Source organism: Schistocerca cancellata, chromosome 1 (assembly GCF_023864275.1).
Source record: "Schistocerca cancellata isolate TAMUIC-IGC-003103 chromosome 1, iqSchCanc2.1, whole genome shotgun sequence".
Taxonomy (NCBI): Eukaryota; Metazoa; Arthropoda; class Insecta; order Orthoptera; family Acrididae; genus Schistocerca; species Schistocerca cancellata.
The window spans coordinates 1123185511-1123196731 of NC_064626.1; the positions used below are offsets into that span (position 1 = coordinate 1123185511).

At 45.5% G+C, this 11221-nt stretch overlaps 1 pseudogene; it reads left to right on the forward strand.

The window, feature by feature from the left end:
* The first annotated feature begins 225 nt into the window (after positions 1-225).
* Positions 226-343, forward strand: LOC126098996 (5S ribosomal RNA; annotated as a pseudogene).
* The last annotated feature ends 10878 nt before the right edge of the window (positions 344-11221 follow it).

The window sequence follows — 11221 nt, forward strand, 5'->3', positions numbered from 1 at the left end:
GTGTGGCCGTGCGGTTCTAGGCGCTTCAGTATGGAACCGCGTGACCGCTACGGTCGCAGGTTCGAATCCTGCCTCGGGCATGGATGTGTGTGATGTCCTTAGGTTAGTTAGGTTTAAGTAGTTCTAAGCTCTAGGGGACTGATGACCTCAGAAGTTAAGTCCCATAGCGCTCAGAGCCATTTTTTAACCTAATTATAAGTTATTTATTCACCTTTTGGATTTGGAGGCAACGGCCTTGCCGCAGTGGATACACCGGTTCCAGTGAGATCACCGAAGTTAAGCGCTGTCGGTCGTGGTCGGCACTTGGATGGGTGACCATCCAGGCTGCCATGTGCTGTTGCCATTTTTCAGGGTGCACTCAGCCTCGTGATGTCAATTGAGGAGCTACTTGACCGATTACTAGCGGCATCGGTCAAGAATACCATCATAACGACAGGGAGAGCGATGTGCTGACCACACGCCCCTCCTATCCGTAGCCTCCACTGAGGATGACACGGCGGTCGGATGGTCCCGGTAGGCCACTCGTGGCCTGAAGACGGAGTGCTTTTTTCTTTTTTATTTGGAGTTCTTGCATATTTTCCGCGTCTGCAGTTAAAATTATTGGATATAGGTTAAAGCTCCTTTATGCAAAAGTTTTTTCTTGTTATGAAACATATTTTGGCGCCTCTGCCATCATCAGTGCGTTCTGCTTATTGAAAAACTGTAAAAGTGAAAATATTTTAGGCTGAAGCTGATCTAACAAAATGAGACCGAAAGACAATTTCTGTTCATTTTTGTTCTTCCCTGGATTTTACGTTAAATGGTTTTGTAGGACCATCTGTATGGTGTCTTGCACTGGTAGCTCGTCATCTGCAAACCAAACGATGTATATGTGATTTTTATTGGCGAGTTGACACAGCCCTTGATTTTTAAAAACGTGATTTGGTGTGACAAAATATGTTGCGTATATATTTGTTGTTACTCACTTTTTGTTCTGACTGATGCTCCTCCTTTCGCGTTCTCTGGGTACAGTACACACATTTTACATGTACTTTGTGTAATGGCCGGTTATGGAATCGCGGTGTACTCGATGTTGTTGTATGTCGTAACCCCCGAGGTGTTCATTGGTTCCCGATTGAGTTTGGCAGCGAATTTGAATTTTGTTTACTTTATCTCTCTTTTTCTGTGTGTGTGTGTGTGTGTGTGTGTGTGTGTGTGTGTGTTTGTGTAAGCTCATTTACCTGTTACGATGCATTTCTGTAAAGTTCCTTCAATGTGTTAAATAACGTGCCTTTACGGATTGCGGTGTATTCATTTAAATATTGTTTGCCTACGGCTATTGCCTTCTGTATGTGAAAGTTTTCTTCTACCGTTAGTTTGTAGTATAGGCTGTGGTTGGATTTCAGTATTTTTTAAATCTGTTGCTACTGTAGTTGGATGGTGGTTATGGGCTCTTAGGTGTCTGCCCCTGGCAGCTGAGTGGTCAGCGCGACGGAATGCCGTGCCTAACGGCCCTGGTTCGATTCCCGGCTGGGTCGGAGATTCTCTCCGCTCAGGGACTGGGTGTTGTGTTGGCCTTATCATCATCTTTTCATCCCCATCGACACGCAAGTCACCAAAGTGGCGTCAACTCGAAAGACTTGCACCAGGCGACCGGTCTACCGGACGGGAGGCCCTAGCCACACGGCATTTCATTTCCATGGACTATTAGGTGGTCGGCGAATGTGCTGTGGGTGCTGTTACTTTCAGAGCTCTCGAATGTTCTGAATATCTGTATTTTGTTTTAAAGTTCTGGTCGCGTTTCATCTAAAAAGAACCTTGGAATTGAAGTGGTATTTTCAACGTTTACTATAATGCTCAGCAGCGAATATTCCTCCGATAGGATCGTTTCTAGAAACACAGTCGTTGAGTGTGTGTATACTGGCCCTTGATACAATATATACTGAGCGAGGTAACGCAGTGGGCAGCACACTGGACTCGCATTTGGGACGACGACGCTTCAAATCCAATCCGGCCATGCAGATTTAGGTTTTCCATGATTTCTTTAAATCGCTCCAGATATATGCAGGGATAATTCCTTTGAAAGGGCTCGGCCAAATTCCTTCCACATCCTTGACACCATGGTTAGCACACTGGACTCGCATTTGGGAGGACGACGCTTCAAACCCACATCCGGCCATCCAGATTTAGGTTTTCCGTGATTTCTCTATATCGCTCCAGACATATGCCAGGATCGTACCTTTGAAAGGGCTCGGCCGATTTCCCTCCCCCTCCTTGACACCATGGTTAACACATTGGACTCGCATTTGGGAGGACGACACTTCAAACCCACATCCGGCCATCCAGATTTAGGTTTTCCGTGATTTCTTCAAATCGCTCCATGCATATGCATTAATGGTTCCTTTGAAAGGGCTTGGCCGATTTCCTTCCCCATCCTTGACACCATCCGAGGTTATGCTCCGTCCCTAATGACTTCTATGTCCACAGGACGTCAAACCCAATTTTCCTTTTTCACACAGTACATACATACACACATACATACCGACATCTCTGTATACCCAGATATTTATAAAGTACTAGTTTGCTTACTCAACGTCACTCATCAAAACAAAACTGATAAGCAAGCGGAGCTGTAGGAAAGATTTAGTAGCAATTAAACTGAAATGCTCTCCTCAGAAAAATTAATTTTACCGTCAACCACAGACGCGAAAATTTTTTTAATGATTTGCTGACAGCCACTTAGAGGGAATGTTTCCGTCTTTTGGAATGCGAACGTTGATATAATTCTTTCCTTGTTCATCCTGTAATTTAGGGCACAACCAAGTACGCCTCAACCTTGTAACAAGTAAAGAATCGGTGTATTCGTTTAGGCAACAACACTATTAAATGAAGGGCTTATTTCAATAGTTGCACAAGCCTATTTTTGTTCATTGTGAGATACAGAGTCCCACAGTTAAATGAACTCTGAAAAATCTGCAGTTGAAATACCAGAAATATCCAAGCATATGGCTTCCAGCTAGAGATGAATCTTTCTTTCTGTTTGTTTTGACCATTAATTGCAGAAGCATTATAGGCAGAAAAGTGGAGGTAATGGACTTGTACCACTATTGAAATAAGCCTTTCAATCATAGAAAAGAACGGACTGTCCGTACCTGACAGTCCGTTGACTTGACAGTATTCTGCACAGGAATCAACAAATGTTGAAACAAATTCTCCTCAAACACTTTGTTGACGTCACGCAGGCTACCTGTCACTTGACACGGTGACTGTTGAGCGTCCGTAAGCTGACACTGTCGCCTTGCTTCGATCAACCCATCCTGCATTCCCTTGTAAGAACTTAACGGCGATGCCAGCACTCCTGGCTGACCTCTGGACTTGGTGGCAGGAGGACAGAGGGACCTGCGTTCTGAGAGCCATCCCTGCCCTCCTGCTACATCTGGGTCAACCCGCCCACTAATGAGGGAACCCCGTGTGGATGCGTTCAACCCTACACATTGTACGAAAGTCTTGCACTGCAACCTTCCACATCTACATCTGTACTCTGCGAACCACTGTGAGGTGTATGGCAGAGGGAACATCCCACTGTAGCAGTTATTAGTGATTTTTCTCCGTTCCTTTCAAGTACCGGAGCATAAGAAAATTACTTGTTTAAATGCCTCACGTCCCTATGGGAGCGACATGCGGGTTAGTTGAAGTGTATTCTTAGACTCTTCATTTAAAATCGTTCTTGAAACTTCGTCAGTAGATAGTTCCTGTGTACCTTAAAAAGTCTTCAACAGCTCAGTGACACTCTGTCGCGGATCAAATAAACTTGTGGCCATTCGTGCTTCCCTTCTCTGCGTACGTTCAATATCCCCTGCTACTCCTATTTGGTATGGGTCCCACACACTAGAGCAGTATTCTAGGATTGATCGCACGAGTCATCTGTAAGTAATCTCCTTTGTAGAATGATTGCATTTCCTTAGCATTCTATCTATAAAATGAAGCCTACAACCTGCTTTAATCACGACTGAGCCTGTGTGGTCGTTCAGCTTCATGTCGCCACTAAGTACTGTAAGCGTTTACAGACCCCAACTGTGACTCGCTGAAGTTATATTCACAAGATACTATGTTTTTCTCCTCGTGGACCTCAGTCTGTAGTTTTACTACTTTTGTCTAGTGGCTAAAACTTGCTAAGGAAATATCTCCACAAGAATGCTAAAGGCACGATTAACAGAAACTTTCGACTCCAGCTGGGCAGAATCGCTTTTTGATCAGAAGCACAGTCGGAAAAGGACGTGTTAATATGGGCTTAATTAATGTGAAAAGCTTACAAGGTGTTGCAATTTGTGAACAACATAAGAATTTAACTAAATAAAAACAAAAAAGAGAAAAAATGTGTGTATGCCATACAATCTACGTGAGCGAACCAGCGGGCGCTACGCTAGTATTGTGTTGTTGTTGTGGTCTTCAGTCCAGAGACTGGTTTGATGCAGCTCTCCATGCTACTGTAGCCTGTGCAAGCTTCTTCAGCTCCCAATACCTACTGCAACCTAAATCCTTCTGAATCTGTTTGGTGTATTCATATCTTGGTCTCCCTCTACGATTTTTACCCACCACACTGCCCTCCAATACTAAATTGGTGATCCCTTGATGCCTCAGAACGTGTCCCACCAAACGATCTCTTCTTCAAGTCAACTTGTGCCACAAACTGCTCTACTCCCCAAAGCTATTCATTACCTCCTCAGTTATGTGATCTACCCGTCTAATTTTCAGCATTCTTCTGTAGTACCGCATTTAGAAAGCTTCTATTCTCTTCTTGTCTGAACTATATATCGTCCACGTTTCACTTCCGTACAAGGCTACACTCCACACAAAAACTTCCAGAAACGACTTCCTGACATTTAAATATATACTCAATGTTAACAAATTTCTCTTCTTCAGAAACGCTTTCCTTGTCATTGCCAGTCTACATTGTATACCCTCTTTACTTCGACCATCATTAGTTATACTGCTCCCTAAATAGCAAAACTCCTTTACTACTTTAAAGTGTCTCATTTCCTTATCTAATTCCATCAACATCATCCGACTTAATTCGACTACATTCCATTATGCTCGTTTAGCTTTTCTTGATGTTCATCTTATATCCTCCTTTCAAGACACTGACCATTCCGTTCAGCTGCTCTTCCAGGTCCTTTGCTGTCTCTGACAGAATTACAATATCATCGGTGAACCTCAAAGTTTTTATTTCTTCTCCATGGATTTTAATACCTACTCCAAATTTTTCTTTTGTTTCGTTTACAGCTAGCTCAATATACATATTGAATAACATCGGGGACAGGCTACAACCCTGTCTCACTCCCTTCCCAACCACTGCTTCCCTTTTGTGCCCCTCAGCTCTTATAACTGCAATCTGGTTTCCGTACCAATTGTAAACAGCCTTTCGTTCCCTGTATTTAACCCCTGCCACCTCCAGAATTTGAAAGAGAGTATTCCAGCCAACATTGTCAAAAGCTTTCTCTAAGTCTACCAATCTTCTAAGGTTAAGTCGTAGGTTCAGTATTGCCTCACGTGTTCCAACATTTCTACGGAATCCGAACTAGTCCTCCCCGACGACGGTTTCTACCAGTTTTTCCATTCGTCTGTAAAGAATTCGCGTTAGTACTTTGCAGCTGTGGCTCATTAAACTGATAGTCCGGTAATTTTCACATCCCTCACCACCTGCTTTCTTTGGGATTGGAATTATTATATTCTTCTTGAAGTCTGAGGGTATTTCGCCTGTCTCATACATCTTGCTCACCAGATGGTAGAGTTTTGTCAGGACTGGCTCTCCCAAGGCTGTCAGTAGTTCTAATGGAATGTTGTCTACTCCATGGGCCTTGTTTCGGCTTAGGTCTTTCAGTGCTCTGTCAAATTCTTCACGCAGTATCATATGTCCTATTTTATCTTCATCTAGATCCTCTTCCATTTCCATAATACTGTCCTCAAGAACATCGCCCTTGTATAGACCCTTTATATACTCCTTCCATCTTTCTGCTTTCCTTTCTTTACTTAGAACTGGTTTTCCATCTGTGCTCTTGATATTCATGTAAGTGGTTCTCTTTTCTCCAAAGGTCTCTAATTTTCCTGCAGGCAGTATCTATCTTACCTTTAGTGATATACGCCTCTACATCCTTACGTTTGTCCTCTAGCCACACCTACTTAGCCATTTTGCACTTCCTGTCGATCTCATTTTTGAGACGTTTGTATTCCTTTTTACCTGCTTCAATTACTGCATTTTTGTATTTTATCCTTTCATCAATTAAATTCAATATTTCTTCTGTTACCCAAGGATTTCTATTAGCCCTTGTCTTTTACCTACTTGATCCTCTGCTACCTTCACTGTTTCATCTCTCAGAGCTTCCCATTCTTCTTCTGCTGGATTTCTTTCCCTCATTATTGTCAATCTCTCCCTAATGCTCTCCATGAAACTCTCTACAAGCGCTGGTTCTGACAGTTTATCCAGATCCCATCTCCTTAAATTCCCACCTTTTTGCAATTTCTTCAGTTTTAATCTACAGTTCATAACCAATAGATTTTGGTCAGAGTCCACATCTGCCCGTGGAAATGTCTTACAACTTAAAACTTGGTTTCTAAATCTCTTTCATGATTCTTGAACCAAGTGTTAGCTATGATCAAGTTATGCTCTGTGCAAAATTATACCAGGCAGCTTCCTCTATAAGTAGTATGGTATAAATGAAGAATTCCAAGGATTCGTTTCTCTGGGATATAATAATAAATGGAAATTTTAGGGTCTTGATTCCCTCTGCAAAAATTTATGCGGACACATGATGAGGGCTGCAAATTGTAGAGGAAGACTTTGGCTTGATGACAGATAGCTTGTTGAAGTACATGTAGGTTGTAGCAGTTACTCAGAGATGACGAGGCTTGTACAGTGTATAGAGTGGAGAGCTGCATCGCACCAGTCTTCGGGCTGCAGACCACAACAGCAATGAGAAATGTCGGCTAACACTGACACGTGGTTTTTAAAGGAATTAAGGAAAACGTGGAAGGAAGGACCCTCCAATATAACTTTCTTTTCACAAAACTTGTTTATTTAACAATATATATACTGTGTTTTACATATAATCGATGCATTCAACCATAAAATTTTCTTTAACAAAATGGTTCAAATGGCTCTGAGCACTATGGGACTTAACATCTGAGGTCATCAGCCCCCTAGAAGTTAGAAATACTTAAACATAACTAACCTAAGAACATCACACACATCCATGACCGAAGCAGGATTCGAACCTGCGACCGTAGCGGTCGCGCGGTTTCAGACTGAAGCGCCTAGAACCACTCGGCCACACCGGCCGGCTTTCTTTAACAAAATGAACAAATTTGCAAATTTCTTTACCTCTAACCTTCAGTTGAATAAGCTTTTAAGCTTTGCAAAAGAAATCTGAAGTGCTATATTGCAAAACGACAAACAATATGATAATAATTACAAGACGGCCGGACCTGCAGCTCGCCCGTTATCGGGTGAAACAGCGCTGATGACCTCGATGTTGAGCGCCCATAACCCCCCCCCCCCCCGGGTGAAACAGCGGTGTTTACTACCACGCTGGACACGGTGTGTCTTATTAAATGACCTTCTGCAACACATGAAAACTACACTCCTGGAAATTGAAATAAGAACACCGTGAATTCATTGTCCCAGGAAGGGGAAACTTTATTGACACATTCCTGGGGTCAGATACATCACATGATCACACTGACAGAACCACAGGCACATAGACACAGGCAACAGAGCATGCACAATGTCGGCACTAGTACAGTGTATATCCACCTTTCGCAGCAATACAGGCTGCTATTCTCCCATGGAGACGATCGTAGAGATGCTGGATGTAGTGCTGTGGAACGGCTTGCCATGCCATTTCCACCTGGCGCCTCAGTTGGACCAGCGTTCGTGCTGGACGTGCAGACCGCGTGAGACGACGCTTCATCCAGTCCCAAACATGCTCAATGGGGGACAGATCCGGAGATCTTGCTGGCCAGGGTAGTTGACTTACACCTTCTAGAGCACGTTGGGTGGCACGGGATACATGCGGACGTGCATTGTCCTGTTGGAACAACAAGTTCCCTTGCCGGTCTAGGAATGGTAGAACGATGGGTTCGATGACGGTTTGGATGTACCGTGCACTATTCAGTGTCCCCTCGACGATCACCAGTGGTGTACGGCCAGTGTAGGAGATCGCTCCCCACACCATGATGCCGGGTGTTGGCCCTGTGTGCCTCGCTCGTATGCAGTCCTGATTGTGGCGCTCACCTGCACGGCGCCAAACGCGCATACGACCATCATTGGCACCAAGGCAGAAGCGACTCTCATCGCTGAAGACGACACGTCTCCATTCGTCCCTCCATTCACGCCTGTCGCGACACCACTGGAGGCGGGCTGCACGATGTTGGGGCGGGAGCGGAAGACGGCCTAACGGTGTGCGGGACCGTAGCCCAGCTTCATGGAGACGGTTGCGAATGGTCCTCGCCGATACCCCAGGAGCAACAGTGTCCCTAATTTGCTGGGAAGTGGCGGTGCGGTCCCCTATGGCACTGCGTAGGATCCTACGGTCTTGGCGTGCATCCGTGCGTCGCCGCGGTCCGGTCCCAGGTCGACGGGCACGTGCACCTTCCGCCGACCACTGGCGACAACATCGATGTACTGTGGAGACCTCACGCCCCACGTGTTGAGCAATTCGGCGGTACGTCCACCCGGCCTCCCGCATGCCCACTATACGCCCTCGCTCAAAGTCCGTCAACTGCACATACGGTTCACGTCCACGCTGTCGCGGCATGCCACCAGTGTTAAAGACTGCGATGGAGCTCCGTATGCCACGGCAAACTGGCTGACACTGACGGCGGCGGTGCACAAATGCTGCGCAGCTAGCGCCATTCGACGGCCAACACCGCGGTTCCTGGTGTGTCCGCTGTGCCGTGCGTGTGATCATTGCTTGTACAGCCCTCTCGCAGTGTCCGGAGCAAGTATGGTGGGTCTGACACACCGATGTCAATGTGTTCTTTTTTCCATTTCCAGGAGTGTATATAAGCACCATTCATGACAAGAGTGATTCAATTACTTAAAACAGATTACTTTACTTTTAATTTGAAAGCTGTATGTCGAAAGGTTCGGGGTTAAGATACGCATCTGTGCTTAAAACGTGAAACAGTGTAGCAAACAATATGACAATGATAAGGCTTACTTGAAAGCAACCAACCTCTTAATTTATATCGGCAACTAAGGTGCGACTGAATCCCAACCCGTCCCTTCTAATAATTTTATTTTGAGTAAAGCCTTGGTGACAGGTGGCTGTTAATATTTTCAAAGTTAAACTGATTGTCAGTTATTAAGACTGCTCTGAAGGAACGTCTTAAAATATTACTTGTGGACATTTATTACAAGAGAACTCACTCGGCGGAACCACAATATCCAGCTAAAATACACCAATAATGACCTGGTCTTTCAAACACAGCAACGAAGGGCATAGTACAACAAGCTGTTCACATTATAACTAATGACTGAGAAATAAGATTATAATCAAAGAACTGAACCGGTTAACATCTAGATCTACCACAAGGTCCCTCTTTTGTTTAACAGCAACCTGTGACTTTGTACAGTTGTTCCGGCTGTATTTACGACCAAGAGCTGATTAGTTAGGACGTTAATAATCGGGTACAAACCATAAAGGAAACGGTATATAATAGCGGGACAAATTTTCAAACGACAACTAGTGTCTTAGTACAATACTACTGCCTCTATTTACGACCAAAGAGCCGATCGAGTAAAACTCTGAGGGTCGGGTACAAAGGAGAAAATAAGGAGCGCTGGTAGACAATGAAGCAAATCACCACGAGTATTAGATACTGTTACTCTCCTTTATCAGCAAGCAGTTCCAGGGAACCATGATGCGTCGCAGCCATTATTGAGTGGTACCGATGAAGCCAGGTAGAAGAGGGCAGTCAGGCGCCGCGCGTTGGTACGACACGAATGTTGTCGACCAACCGATGGGATGCCGGCCTTCTGCTTGTAGTCGACACTGAATCCGGGGAAGTACTCCGGTATCTTCGGTCTGCGCACGCTCTCCTTGCGCAGCTCGTGGTTTCGACGGCTCGGACTTCGTGACTACCTCTTGTCACGATGCTACCGCCAATCCCCAAACTCAGTGCCTCCCTGTCGGGCCAGGGATCCCCGTATATACACTCATGTTCGTAAATTAAGGATAATTGCAGAATGTGGTGTCATACAACGTGGCACTACACAAAACTGGCGCTAATAGCATAGGCACATAAGGGAACACACACGACACAGATCTGTACGTCCACGGTATTGGTCATACTTTGAAAAACCGACCCGAAACACACATGCTACAAAACGCCACTGTTTCCTGCGCATGTACCCCGACATCAGTATGGAATATGATCACCATGCACACGTATACAGACCGCACAACGGGTTGGCATACTCTGGATCAGGTAGCCGGTCAGCTGCAGGGGTATAGCCTCCCTTTCTTGCACCAGTGTCCAAGGGGTTTAAAGACGTGCAGCGATACGTCGACCGAAAGCATCCCAGACGTGCTCGATGGAGTTTAGGTCTGGAGAAAAGGCCTGATATCTTCTGTTTCAAGGTATTCCTCCACGATGGCAGCTCGGTGGGGCCGTGCGTTATCATCCATCAGTAAGAAGGTGGGACCCACTGCACCCCTGAAAGGGCGGACGTACTGGTGCAAAATGACGTCCCGATACACCTGACCTGTTGCAGTTCCTCTGTCAAAAACATTCAGAGGTGTACGTGCACCAACCATAATCCCACCCCACACCATCAAACCACGACCTCCATACTAATCCCTTTCAAGGACATTAAGGGGTTGGTATTTGGTTCCTGGTTCACGCCAGATGAAAACCCGGCGAAAATCACAGTTCAGACCATACCTGGACTCGTCCGTGAACATAACCTGGGACCACTTTTCCAATGCCATATACTGTGTTCTTGACACCAGGCCTTACGGGCTCTCCTGCGACCAGGGGTCAGTGGAATGCACCTTGCAGGTATCCGGGCGAATAAGGCATGTCTGTTCAGTCGTCTGTAGACTTTGTGTCTGGAGACAACTGTTTCAGTGGCTGCGGTAAGGTCCCGAGCAAGGCCACCTGCAGTACTCCGTGTCCATCTGCGGGCACTGATGGTGAGATATCGGTCTTCTTGTGGTGTTGTACACCGTGGACGTCCCGT